General features: G+C 49.7%; 1 protein-coding gene across 2 annotated transcripts in view; it reads right to left on the bottom strand.

The window, feature by feature from the left end:
- Positions 1-12,666, bottom strand: part of ZBTB7C (zinc finger and BTB domain containing 7C) — a 381,637-nt gene that overhangs the window by 129,917 nt on the left and 239,054 nt on the right. The gene's annotated exons all lie outside the window — the stretch shown is intronic.

The following is a 12,666-nucleotide window of genomic DNA, read 5'->3' as shown; positions in this document are numbered from 1 at the left end:
AATGCGCCTACAGGGCAAGGTAAAACATACGTAAAAAATAAGGAAGAAAAATGGGGCAAAGGAAAAGTAAGAGGGAAGATGGAGCCAGGATTCAGGTCGCATTCAAGATGAATGCCAACAAGATCTGTGCACGTGACACGGCATGGCGATAGACTTAGTACTAAGATGCTGGCAGCCAAGAGGAGGGTGAAATATGCCAGCCTGACAGAGCTACGCTTTTTTTGTTCTTTAGGTCTTGTCACTAACCCACAATATGACCCTTTTCTTTCGAGGCATCAGTTTTCCAGTCTGTCAAATGGGCAAATCCTGCCTTGTAGGATCTTTGTGAGGATCCAGTTAGAGCTTGTCTGTGAAGGAAGGCACTCGAAAAGTAAAGTGGGATACACACAAAACTGATCATTTCATTTTCTCGGCTGTGTCCTTGCCATGTATAAAATACTACTCACTTTCCATTGGCTGGTGGAGCCACCAGATTGAAGCTACTATCATTGGTCAAAGTTAATTCTGTATACACATTCTTAACATCAAACACTGCCCAAACAATGGGAAGCCTCATGACACTTCCTGTGCTCAAATTCCATCCATTTCCATCATTACACCTTTTTCTCTTTCCTTGCTACAACTGGGAAAAATTAAGGTACTTAGAAAGGAACAGCAGGGAATGACCAATTTAAGTAAACTTAAGTTCCCCTAAGCACTTTTTTTTTTCTCCCAAGAGTGAGTGATGTTGGATAACAGAGAGGAAAGACCAGGACTGGGGATGGAGAGTGGACTCCATTAGGGATCTCTCTGGCTGCAGTTTGGCAGGCACTGTCCCTGCCTGTCACTCAGAGGCTTTCCCCAGCCTTTAGTGTTGGTGGTGGAATAAGGCATTTTCTGAACACAGGCCAGAATTTTAGTTGAGAGTGAATCAGTGGTCCAGGGTAGGCAAGCTGCGATTCCAAAGGGTGGGAGCGGGTACAGCCACCAACCCTGGGCAAGCAGGGTTCTCCGGGTGACCTTAGACAGCTTCCTCTATGTGGCTTTTGCCTATAAACTGGGGGTACTCTCTGAGAAGAGCTTTTCAATAAATAAAAGCATTAACAGCAAGAAGAATCATACAAATAACATAGCAATATAAATAGCATAGAAATAACATAGAATAATATAGACAACAGGTTTGGCTTGGGGTTGAACATGAGAAGGCTGCTACGGGGAAAGGGGTCCAGAAATCTCCTTGGGAACTCACTGGTCCTACAAGGCAATAACAGCTGCCAGAGCCTGCTGACTGTGGGCAGATGAGGAAACAGAGACGAACCAATCCTAGCTGGGAACATAATCAGATAAGAAGTGGTCTTCCTGTCTGCGGAGCCCTTCACACTTCTCAAAGTGACCATTTGACAATTAATATTATTCTCCCCATTTTACAAAGGAGGAAACAAAGACCCAGTTGGTTACATTACTTGTCAAAATGGCAAGAACCTGGCAGTCCCAGCAGAAAGGCAGCACTTAACAGCAGGGACTCGAAGGCAGACTCTTCATCCTGGCTCTGCCATCACTCATTGTGTGACGTGAGGCAAATGCTTTAGTCTCTCTCTGCCTCAGTTTCCTCATCTGTAAAAGCTGAGTGGATTACCTGAGCTAATATCTGTAAAGTGCTTAGAACACCCGCTGACATATATCAGGTGCCACATAAGCATGCTGAAATAAACACATCAACTCCTAGTGCCTGCCTCTGCAACTCCCAAACCAAAATGGGCCAATGGCAAAATGCTACATGTGTGCCCCATCCTGTGGGAGAAATTCAATCCCACTCAATATCAACTAAGGGTGGTCATTTGGGGGTGGAAAGAGAGGACAGGGCTTGAGGAAGGTGGGGAACAGGTACTTGGCAAACATCCTAGATGCCCTGGGGACCGTCCCTGCTACCTCTCTCTTTGAAGACTTTGCCAAGAAGGAACACACAGGCTGGATAAATCTGTGCCAAGCAGGAACAAAATAGTATCTGGTCTGCACAAGATGACAAGTTAAATATGCCCAATTTACCACCAGGGGCAAACACTGGCTCCCAGCCCTGTTCCTCCTTTTTCTCTTTGCTTTTGGATTTTTTTTTGTGGCTGCCGAAGGTGTCTATCAGGAACAACGGGTGATTTGCTTTTGGGCAGGGCTGCAAAGATGTCAGGCAAACAAGTTACCTTTCTCATAACTCTGGCCCTTGCAGGCTATAGGATGACTATGACAGAATGGTGCTTCCTGAAGCCACCAGCACATACACACAGGTGCTGGGTCTAGGAGCCAAGAGTCCAGCTTCTAGCCCAGCCCTGCCTCTATGGGGCTGTGTGTTCTAGGGCAAATACTTCTCCCTCCTGCTCCTTACTGTTCTCCTCAGCAAAATGAGGGTCTAGGAGGGGTGGGGTGGGGGTGATGAACTTGAAAGACCTTTTTGGCTCACATCTGTGAGTTTAGAGGAAGCATTCTGGGGCCAGAGCTGCAGAATTCTGAATGGCTGTCGGGTGGGCCTACCTTCTCCCAGCTCCTAGGCCTTCTTCTGCAAGACTCCGTTTTTATTATTGATTTGGCAGTGCAGAAGAGTGTCCTATGTTCCTGGCTCAGCCCTGGTGGAAACAGAAGATAGACTCCAAAAGCAGAGGATGGCAAGTGAAGTGTGTCAGGCATGGCCTTCTTTACCTCGCTGCCCTGTCCATCCATCTCCAGGTTTTGAAGGCACCTGGTTTTACTGATAATCTGGGGTGAGCATGAAGCTGCTGGGGGAAGGGAGGAGCTATAGGGGCTGAAGAGATACAGTGTTGGGGAAGGGGATGAAGGCCTGGCCAACTGCTCCACTTCCATCTTTCTCAGCTCCTTTCTCAGAGGGGCAGGGGAGGCAGAGAGTCAAGCCCACGCCTGACCTCAAGGAGCACAATCACATTCTGTGTTTTCCTTTCCCAAAGAGATCAGAAGCTTCTGGAAGGGTAGGGGTCCTGGCTTATCTTTTTTTTTTTTTCCTTTTCTATTCCCCTTGTCCTAACACATAAAGTGCCTGCACATGTGGTGGTTAAGCACACCGACCCTAGACTCAGACTGCTCTGGTGTGAATCCCAGTTGTCTTCTACTTAACCGACCTCAGTTTCCTTGTCTTTAAAATGGGAAGAATGATAATTCGTACCTCATAGGGATCTTATGAGGATTCAATAAAGTAATACTTATAGGACATTTAGCATGGGGCCTGGCACTAGGCAGGTGGCCCAGAAAAAGGCTTACCAAGATGAATGGAGCTGAATTGCTTCTGGTCAAAATTCATCATCACAAGAAAGTCACATGCATATTCCTTTCTTGCTACTACAAATCATGCCTACATTAATTTATTCATCAGCTCTATGTCTACAGATGGTGCAAAGATCAACTTTACCAAAGCCAAGCTCAACTCTCCTAAGTTTCAAATCAGTGAGTTTCCTGAACTTCTACTACATGCAAAATATTATTTTAATCATTCATTTCAGCCTCTTTCTTCTCCAAATACTTTAATAAAATTGGTAATTGTAGCCTGAATGACCCAAATTCCTCCTATTTTCACTTTTTACCAAAGTGCTGCCCCCATCCCACGTGCCACAGCAGCCAATGCCCAGCAGGCAGGACCCCAGAGGCATGAACATTAGGTTCCCAGAGCACTGGGCAGCCCAGAGCCCAGGGGGCCTCCAGCCCCCAGAAATGCTGGATCTGTGGGGCTGTGGTCTCTTTACACAGTGCCTGGCAGGGCTGTAGGATGACAAGAATCCCTGCAGGAACAGACATGCCTTGGTCTTTTGCAACCTGTTCAGATACTAGTTGAGGGTAATGAATGGAAAAGAGTCACAGCATTAATCGCTCTGATCTGGAGTTGCCAATTTGGCTCATGCTTGGACCCACCTCCAGACCCACAGTCTCCTCCCGCACAATGACTGGGCTTGCTTGAAGTGACCAAAGATGATGCCAGGCTCCGATGGGGATCACTGCTGGCCAACTACCCAGGAGAAACATTTCGCTAGCACACTCAGTGACACGGAACTAGAATCCCAAGCACCGTGGAAGCCTCACTTCTTCCAAAAGATGCATTAATCCAGCCCTCTTGCTGAGGGCTTGTTCATGCATCTCACCAGTACCTACTGATCAACTACTCTGTGCCACACAGGTGCTATGCTAGGTCCCTAACATGGAGCTACCCTAAAATTAAAACACAGTGTAACAGCAGGCACACTGGGATGAGGAGCTAGGAGGCTAGTTCCAGCTCTGCCACCAACAAGTAGTGTGACCCTGGGCAGGTCATCTCCCTCTCTGGGTCTCAAGGACCTCATCTATCAAACCCAGGACTGGGCTGAGGATGCCTGTGGTCCAGCTGTTAAAGATCCCAGTTAAATAAATAATAAAGATCCCGAATCTATTAAATAACATCCCTGATGTACAAATAGTGGCAGTCTTGATCAAAGAGCTCCAAGCTTGTAGAAAACACAAGCTCAGCAACCTACCAATCTCCCCTTTGCCATGGTAAGGGCTCCTGTTTGCTACCTGAAAATGTAAGAACTCACAGCCTTGGGATGAGTGAGAAGTTGAACTGGCCGCAGGGAGAGTCACCTGGAAGGGCAGTGGCAGTCTGAGGGGGTCCAGGTGGCCTTCTTGATGTGATATGAGGAATCCCTGAAAGGCCTCCCCTGCCCCAAATATCTGCTCCCTATCCCCCAAATCTAGGGTCCTGCATCTGGAATTCCACCATTTGAGACAAAAGTTGGGTTTTTTTCCTTTTCTTTTTTCAGCGCGGGGGGCAGGGGGCGGGGTGGTCTTTGATTGCAGACACCTTCAAGCAAAATACACACAGCCATGAGAAGTGTGTGGTTCCCACCCTTTTAAGCTTGCCTGGGTCTTCCCTGCCTGCCAGCAGGGGCCTGGCAGCTTGTGTGCCCTGGGTGCTTGGGGCTGGAAGAGTCGGGGGAGCACCCAGAAGGAACCCTAAAGGGGTTGCGGGGGAGGGAGGGCCTCCTGGGCCGACTCAAGGTCTCCTTCACCAAGTCCCAGAGGGCCTGGGAGACGGGGGCAGGGAAAGAGAAAGAGCACGTGCAGGATTTGAGTTCTCCAGGAGGGCTGGGAGTGGGAGAGTCCAGGGAAAGAGCCGGTGCCTCCCTTTGGCTAACCGATCCCTTGGAAGAGCCAGCTCAGAGAGCAGAGGAAGGGAGGGCAGGTCAGGAGACAGGGTGGTGCCTGGATGAGAGGAAACTGTAAAACCAACCGGGCGGATTCACGAAAAATTCCCGAGCGTGGTGAGGGTAGAGGATGCTGGGCAGCACCCCAGTTTGCCAGGCCCACGCTCCTCCAGTTGCCCGGCCTGTTCAGACTGGTTCGCCCACCTTTCCCTCCCTGCCAGCCCCCCTCGCCTGATCTCTGAGAAAGCAGAATCCGGGACATGAAGCAACCACAGCCGCTCCGCCCGGCCGCTAGCGCCCGGGACTCCGAGCCCGCCCGCAGCCCCCTTCCTGCGGCGTTCACTCCGCTGCCCGGCCCGGCCCAGGCGCTCCGCCCCGCTCTGGACGCCCCACCTCTAGCCCCGCCCGCTCCCTCCCCTCGGCGTCCCCGCGGTCTCTCTCTCCTCCCGCGGGAGCCGTGGCCCTCCCCCCGGGCACCCCCGGCCTGCACCCCTCCCGCCGCGCACCCCTCCCTCCGCGCGCCCCTCCCCTCGGTCTCAGTCTGTTTCCCGGGCCTCTCCTCCGCATTGTCACACGGCTCCAGCTAGACCTCCCCACCCGCCCGCCTTCCCGGGAGGCCGCGGCCTGGCGCTGCACCGCCCCTGCCCACGGTTACCGCCTGAGAGGCCGGCGACTGCCCGGACGGGCAGGACCCGCACTGACCCCGCAGGGGGCGAGGCGGGGCTGAGAGGGGCGAACGCAGAGCCAGATCCCCCCGCCGCCGCCGGCCGCCCACCCCTAGGCAGGGCTTCGTGCCAGACCCGGCTGCCGTTATCAGCTGGGTGGAGGGCAGTGCCAGCTGCAGGCGTCCCCGAGGCGCAAACACTACCCCTGGCCCCAGCCTCCTTCCCTGCAGCTTTCTGCCTTCTACCGGAAACAGCCGCGGGGAGCCAAATGAGGATCCAGCAACAGGAGGGAGGCAGGGGCTCCACCTCAGAAGCAGGGCCACACTGAAGCCCAGCTCACTACCTGCTGGGTGACCTTGGGCAAGTGACTTCTCTATGCCTCAGTTGTTGCATCTGTAAAATTGAGAGAGTAATAGTATTCACCTCACTGAGTGTTGCGTTTTGGTGCCTGGCACCTAATAGGGACTTCATAGACAGTAGTTACTATTATTACCTCTTCCCCGACATTTGGGGTTTGGCAGAGGGATGTATAGGCTACATGGTCATTAAGGATCTGTTAAGCACCTCCTATGTGCAAGGGAGGTCACCTGGTATGGTGCAAGAGTCTTGGAGTTAGATGTGGGGTTGAATCCTGGCCCTGTCACTTCATAGCTGTGTGTGACCTTGTAGAAAGTCTGTCTCCTGTCTGAGCTGAAGTTACCCCACAGGAAAATAGGGACCCTAATGCCCATCTTCCGGGCCAATGCTGGATTCAATGAGATAATGTACAGGAAGTGCCCAGGGCAGTTCTCAGCACACAATAGTGCCTCTCAGTAAATAAGAGAGCAGGATGGAGAGGACAGGCTCAGTTTCTGCTACAGAAGAGCTCTGGGCAGGTAAGACCTGTGGGAGAAAAATGTCACTGAAGAGGATGAACGTTAGGTGCTCAGCATGAAGTCAGTAGGAAGGGCTGAGGGAGGGCAGGCCCTCCTGTCTAGGAGAATGAAACTGCTAAGGGTGGGATGGCAGGCACTGGTGGAGAATGTTTCCGAATGGGGCCCGTCGGTCCTCAGTGAAGCGGCAGCCACTGGGCCTGAGAAGGGATGTAGAGGCGCTGGAATGACTGATGTCAGCATCTGCTTTATTGGAGAGGCCCCAAAGATGGCTTGGCCATCTCTCTCCCATCCTGACAGGAGAACAAAATGAAAAGGACAGTTGGAAAATGAGCCCTGAGCAAAACCTCCCCCCTTTATAATGACTGCGAACGTGGCCGGGCATGAGCATGGCTCTGGACTGTGGCTGTGTGACTCTGAAGCTGGGTTCCCTCATCTGTAAAATCATGGCCCAGCCAGATGCTTTCTAGGCCCCTGAGCTCCTCCCTTCTTGAAAGCAGCATTTGCTCTGATCCGTAGCAATGTGGGGGAGAAGCCATTGCTAGAGGGTGCAGGGCCCATCTTCATCCCATCACCCATTCCATGAACTGGCTGGGAGCCCTCTTGAATGAAATGGAAATGAAGTGGGGCTTAACAGTGGGACAGCCTCCCCGAAGCAGCTCAGGAAGACCAGCTGTCCCACTGAATGTGTGATTCTGAGAGTTGGAATCAGCCTTTCAAGCAGATGTCCAGCCCTCTTACTTACAGACAAAGAAACAAAGCCCAGAGAAGTGAAAGGACTTGCCCAAGTTCATGTGTCTCTTGAGAGGCAGAGCTACCTTTCAACCCACTGCACCATATTGCTTCAATTAATTTCATTAACAGCGACAACAAAAAAACCCAGTAAGCTGGTGACCAAGGCCATCCAAAGTCTCTTTGAGTCCACTTCACGAAAGCAAAATGGAAATGCCTTAGCTTCACTACCAGATAAGAAAGTGCTTTGGGAAGTGAGAGGAACACTCCAAACAGCCCAAGAACTTCCATAAACACTGTCCGAAGCTGGAGGGGGTTAACTAGGTGGGCAGTTGGCGGCGGTTCCTGCCAGGTCAGAGGGGATTTGCCTTTGTGATCAGTACTGCAGGCTCCATGAAGACAGTCCAAGGACACTGGGCTCTGAGTACTAATATGCATTTTTATTCTGCAATAATTTTCATACTGAGTTCAAGAGGCACCAGCTCCAAGTACATAAAACCAAATCAAATTAAATTAATTGATTTTATTGAAACCTGCTGCAGTTGTATTCAAGCCCACAGCCAGGGGCATGACCCTCATGAAATACCAAAGGGGCTTTTGAAATAATTAAATTAATCACACCCTGGGTTCTGCACAAGGGCTTGCTCCTGGACTCACAGACAGGCACATTCCCGGTCCCAGCAACGAGCAGGAGAGGAGCATGTGGCCGCAACACAACCACAACATGTGGTGCTGCCTAGGCGAGCTGAAGACTCAGACTTCTCATTCCAGGGTAAGCCTTTGTTCATGCTCTTTTGGCAAACATGCACATACACACACTCTCACACTAACCCATATACACAGTCACAACACCACTCATACATACACATACATACACACACACACACACACACACACACACACACACATATATATATATATATATATATATATATATACACTCATCTGCTAGAATTCCCTTCTCTCTCCCTGCCTACCCATGGTTCAGATCAAGTGCTCACCTCATGATCCTCCTTCTTTAACCCACCAGGACCCCTCCAGCACTTGGATGATGCATTTTCTTGTTGGCTGCTGTTTCATAAGCGCTTTTTTTGCATCTCTAAGTAAAGGCTAGTAAGCCCCTTGAATGAGAGAATGGGCCTCCCTGGCTTCTCTAGATGTCTCAGAAAGCTCGGCATAACCTAGACTATGAATAACTTAACCATTGTAAGTGCTGTGCACTTGGAAGGAGCTCCAGACATTTATTAAGCACCTACTGTGTGCTAGATACTGTTCAGATGACTTTGGACATATTAACTCATTTAGTCCTCACCACGAGCCCCCACCCCCGACATCCGACCAAGTTGTGATTGTTGTTGTCCTTATTTTACAAATGAAAATAGAGAGACACAGAAAGGTCAAGTAGCTTGCCTGAGGTCACCCAGCTGGCAAAGGGAGCAGGGGTATATTACTTCTTAGGAAATCTTAAGCCAAAAAAATTGTATACATCCTGTTGCTGATCAAGAGGTGGATCACCTTGTGCTTGAACACATTCCCACAAACAAGTATGGCTACAAAATCCCAGCATTACAGGGACACTCACCAACCCTTCATTTTACAGAGGAGGAAATTTGCAGTCCAGGAAGGGGAGGGTTCTTGTCCAAGGTCACAAAGCAATTTAGAGGAGAGATCCCAGCCTCCTGTTGGCCCACAGCTCAGAGCAGCTCTGCCTGGGAGAAATGTTACTGATTATTCCAGTTCCTCCTGCATTCGAATCTAAGACAACACTCCAACGTAGCCCATCCTTCAGAGACAATGAGTGTCCAGTGATGAGCAAGAACTGCCCCGCGGAGCTGCCCATACTCTATGGCCCAGGTCCTCCTCTGTATTCAGGGAGCAAACTTGGGCAGAGTGAGGGGACCTGGCCTTGTTAGGGATCAGACTCCCAAACTGCGGCCTCATCAGCACCTGCTCTAGTCCTTGTTGTAACCCTTTGAAGACAAAGCCTGTCTCTCTGTCCCTGTTGTGCAATGAGCTTTCGAAAGCCCCTGGCCCTCACTGCCGCTCTCCCCCAACCTCTGCTCCTTCCACACCCCACCCACTACCAAATGCTATGCCCTCAAGGTTAACTTCAAAATAAAGCCCTGGAGTCCAGCCAATAAGAATCCCCTCCCTGGCTCTGAGAACTTGAGCTGCTTAATAGGAATGGGGAACTTGAACATCGGTCCCTCTTTGCAGGGTTTGCACAGCTCTGTGACCAGCACACATATTCTCTGCCACATAAGCCTCATTTTACAGATGCAGAAACTTGGGTAAGGGGTGGGGAGAGGCCTGCATGCCGAGCTAGTAGGGTCTGGATTCAAAGCTGGATCTTTCTTTCCCTCTTTTTAAAATGACCAACTATTCTTATTAACAGTATGGCATGCCTGTCTGGCACACTGCATAATACATTTTTCCCAGATTTTTTGACTGAGCTCTTTGATTGCCTCTTCATAGGAGAATAATTTTTTAAAATTGTGGTAAATGTTTATATTTATATATGTGTAACATAAATGTTATTTTAACCATTTTAAGGCAAAATTCAGTGGCATTAAGTACATTCACAGTGTTGTATAATCATCACCACGATTTCCAAGACTTTTTCATCAACCCAAATAAAAACTGTGTAACTGTTAAGCAATAACTTCCCAACGTTCCCCTCCTCTGAAACTTGGTACCACTAATCTACTTTTCGTCTCTAAGAATTTGCTTCTTCTATTTATTTATTTGTTTGTTTATTTTGGGAGAAATAAGAACACTGGGTAGGAAGAATTTGCCTATCATAGATGCTTCACAGAAGAATCACACAATATCTTGTTGCCCTTTGTGTCTGCAGAGTCAACTCTCTTCACCAGTAAGCTGGACTTCTCTGCTTCTCAGGCCCCCGATTTCTCCCTGCCTCCCTCCCAGGGATGCTGTTGGGGTGGAAGTCCCGACATGAGTGATGTCATCACAGGGAGGGCCAGTCCTGTGGAAGCTCAGGGTCCTGCGTCCCCAGCAGGTAGAAGCACCTGGCCTGGTCCTGAGCGTTACCGACAGGACCAATGAAGCAGTGTGTTAGGGGGCAAGAAAAAGGCGTTTCCAGCAGGCAGATGGGGCAAGGAGTGACCCCCAAAGCTTCCAGGGGCCCGGGCACTACACTGCCACAGGCGGCCGGGGCGAGCCGTAGATGGACCATATTGGGCACATTTGGTGATGTTTTTGCTGAAGTGGGCCTGGAAGCTGCTGTCCACACTGGAACAAGCCTCTGGCACCTAGTGGGCACCTCCTGAGCTAGAAGGTGGCTCAGTTGTGTTGTCCTTACTGGATGGGGGAAGTTGAGGCTGTTTCCCCACTCACAGCCCCCAGCCCCAGGAAGAGGCCTCTTCCTCTGACCTCAACCTCAGCTGGAAACACAAAGCAGAGCCTGCTCAGCCCCCCCTTCTCTGGTCCTCAGAACCTCGTGCTGCCCTTCTACCCAAGCTGTCTGTGCCCGCTCTCTGCACAATGGCCATCCGGAGGTAGTCCTGTGTCCGGTCCTTCCTTGGCCGGAGGCAATATCCAGACCCTTCCTCCACCCTTCCAGGCCTCCCGCCCACTCCTAAATCTCCACTTTGAAAGCTTTCCACGGACAAGTGATCTCTCACAACCGCCTTCACTTCCCCTCCCAGTCCAACCTGCCCCTCCCACAGGCCCCAGCCTACCCATTTCCTCTGCCCTTTTCACCCTTTGGCGCCAGAACTCAGCTATTCTGAGCCTTTGGCCCAGCTCTTTCCTCCTTCCAGCTGCTCCTGTGCTGGGGCCTCCATCTCTTGCTTTTTCTTTTTGGAGTTAACTGTTACTCAGCCCTGCACCCTAACAAAGAAATGCACCCTGAAAGCCTGTGGCACTAAGGTATGGGGGACATCAAAGGCTACCAGACTCAGCACAGACCTAACACTTGAGTTACCTATTTGGAAATGTTAAATGCAGGCCACTGCATTGCTAGATTGTGTGTGTATGTGTGTGTGTGTGTGCGCGCGTGCACCAGTAGACTCTGGGTCCTTCCAAGAAGCTTTCAAAGCAATCTTTCTCCCCCTTGCCAGAAACAATTAATAGTCCTTTTTTGGTTACCTGAGTTTCTTCCTTCTTGTATAACACAACAGCCACAGGGTTGCCAGGTTTCTCTGAGAAGATGCTAGGGCAATGACTGCAGAGCTTATAAAATTACACAGAACGGTATGTTTGAAAAGATCATTTTATGTATTCAGCTCTGTGAAAAGCTTTTCCTAAGAGCAGCAACAGTCGGATAAAGTGACTGCCCACATAAAACAGTTTTAGTAAGGTTTCAGATCCCTTTCAGAGTGTGGGTAAGAGAGAAGGGAGGGGAAAGGACTACCAAAAGGAAAAACAAGTCCACATGCTTTGATTTGGCCTTGGTGACCAGGACAACACACTCTGAGGGTGCCACAGTCAATATTCGCTTCACTGAGCTTCTTATCAGGTTCCAACCCATGGGGAGCAAAGGGCAAAGCTTGGCAGGAGCCCAGGTGCTGTGTGACGGTTCAGGGTGAGGCCTAGGCTGATTAAGCTGTCCTGGGCCTTTAAGTCAGAGGCTCCCTGCAAAGAGGTCCTTGGAAAAGGCTTACTTGCTGCGAGACCACCTCCTGGGATCCCTGCACCAAAGTTTTCAGGTCTGGAAACTGGCAAATTTTTGTTTGACAAATATATGGTTGACGTGCAGGTTTTTCTAAACATGACACAAACCCCACAAGTTATAAGGGGGGAAAGTGGTGGATTTGATTACAAAAATACCACAATCCAAGTTAAAAACAGACTCGGAGAAAATATTTGCGTTATAAGTTACAGACATAGGTTTAAATCTATGATATACAAAGAACTCCTATACATCAATAAGGAAGAACATGAAATATAAATGTCCACCAACATGATTTAAGTTGCTCAATCTCACCAATAATTTTTATTAATAAAATGTAAACACCAACTCTTAGGTGCTGATGAAGAAATAGGGGAAGGCAGATCTTGTAGATAAGGGACACTAGATTAAAGAGCTAGAAGACTTGAAAGCTTATCACCTGTCCTATAAGACTCAGCAAATCATTTGCCATGCTTGGGACAATGTCCTAGTTTACATTTTCATGGAAGTTGCATAAAGGATAATGTTGGTCTTGTGTCTCTTGCATCAGGCATAAACATGGCGTCTTATACCTATCCCCCTTCTCAGAGCAGCTCAGAACACTTACCACACCT

Source organism: Trachypithecus francoisi, unplaced genomic scaffold, assembly GCF_009764315.1.
Source record: "Trachypithecus francoisi isolate TF-2019V2 unplaced genomic scaffold, Tfra_2.0 Lachesis_group19, whole genome shotgun sequence".
Lineage (NCBI taxonomy): Eukaryota > Metazoa > Chordata > Mammalia > Primates > Cercopithecidae > Trachypithecus > Trachypithecus francoisi.
The sequence above is the reverse complement of the archived record's forward strand: the minus strand, read 5'-3'. Positions and strand labels throughout refer to the sequence as shown.